Consider the following 2,027-nt stretch of genomic DNA (forward strand, 5'->3'; position numbering starts at 1 on the left):
TATATATACACATACACAAATTTAACCCATAATAGAATTTTTAACCTTGTGACATGGCTTTACCTTAATTTTTTTAATGACAAGAATCTATGAAGTCTCCTTTATTGATTAGCAAAAACCTTCTTTATTCTAATCAGAGAATGAGTGCAAGGTAATTTAATATAAACAGATTTAATATAAACAGATTTAACCTCAAGACATCTGTTTTTCACTTGTATGCAATTGGTTGCGGAGATGTCACAAATGCTCCTGACTCATGTAATTCTGGCAACCACAGAAGTTCCATACACATTTCTTCTTAGAAAATCTTTCTAATGTTAAGAATTTACTTACTGATAAAAAAAAAAAAAATAGGCAAGATGGCCCTGAAACCTCATTCTTCTTCATGAATAATGGGTACAGACTGAGTTACAAAATATTTGAGTCAATGTTAAAAAAAACTAGATCTCAGATAAGCACCATTTTTTAATGTTTATCTTGGCCCTCAGAATTTGGACAGATATAATGTCAAACAAAAAGAATGTGGGCAGATATGCAGACAGACATACTGCTGTTTTACTCTGAAACACTGAAAACAAATGTAGAGCTGGCATTTCTGTGTCACAAAGAGTTCCCAAAACAATGACTATTTCTTATATGTGACTATTGGGCTTTTTCTTTTTCTTCTGTATCACACACTTTCTTTGGATCAAGATTAAGGGTCCTATAGAGTCTGTTTTATAAATAGCAAGATTTTAATATTAATAATGTGAAAATAAGTTGCATTTTCACCTAAGGCTTTTAAAAATAATAATGCTAAATTTTAAATTTAAAACAGTTTTAGATTTACCCCCCCAAAAAAAAGAAAGAAAGAGCATATGGAAAATTGTGTATCGCTTCTCCCCAGCAATTTCCCATGTTATTAACACCTAGCATTATTGTGGTAGATTTCTCTCAATTAACCTGTAATCCCAGCTACTCGGAAGTCTGAGGCAGGAGAATCGCTTGAACTCAGGATGCAGAGGTTGCAGTGAGCTGAGATGGCACTGCTGTCCTCTATTCCAGTCAAGAAGCCAGACCATGTCTCAAAAAAATAAAGAACAAATATTGATACATTAGCATTAACTAAAGTCCATAGTTTACATTAGGATTCACTTTCTGTTGTATACAGTTCTATAGGTGTTGATAAATGCATATTGTCACACATTTGCCAATACAATACCATACAGAATAGTTTCACTGCCCTAAAAATCCCTTATTCTAAACCTATTCATCTTGCCTTCCCTACTCTGAAACTCTAGCAGTGACTGATCTTTTTACTGTCTATAGTTTTGCCTTTTCCACAATGTCATGTAGTTGGAGTCAAACAGTATGCAATCGTTAACCAATTAGCTTCTTTGACCTAACCATATATATTCAAGATTTCTCCACGCTTTTTGGTGACTTAACAACTGTTTTTTTTTTTAACTGCTGAGCAAAACCCCATTATGTGGATATGCCACATTTTGTTTATCCATTCAACTATTAGAGGGTATCTTGGTTACCTTCCATTTTTGACAATTAGGAACAAAATGGTTAAAAAAAAATTCGTGCAGGTTTTTGTGTGGACACAAGTTTTTACCTCATTTGGGTAAATATCTAAGAGTGTGAACACTGGATTGTCATTATGCCAAAATGTCTTCCAAAGTGCCTGCACCATTTTGCATTCTCACCAGCTATGAACATGACTGCCTGTTGCTCCACATTCTTGAGAGCCTTTGGTATGGTCAGATTTTTGGATATTATCTGACTGTTAGGCTGTGTTTAACATTTGCTATAGCTGTACTGTCATGGGTTTTCAGTTTCTTCAATTTCCTTGTATTTGTCTCTTCTGTTTTTCTAGAAATTCCTCTTAATCTTTGTAGTTCTTTTAGCTGTAAGCCACTATTATTATATAGAAGCCCTGTTGATATACCAGAAAGGCATTGGGGGTGGAGGTTCTAAAATCCTGTTATCAAGTCTCAGCCTTTCATGGACTGTGACCCTCACATGTGCTTCTCAGCAACCCA

This window comes from Sapajus apella, unplaced genomic scaffold (assembly GCF_009761245.1).
Source record: "Sapajus apella isolate SASKATOON/1434 unplaced genomic scaffold, GSC_monkey_1.0 scaffold108, whole genome shotgun sequence".
In the NCBI taxonomy this organism is placed as follows: Eukaryota; Metazoa; Chordata; class Mammalia; order Primates; family Cebidae; genus Sapajus; species Sapajus apella.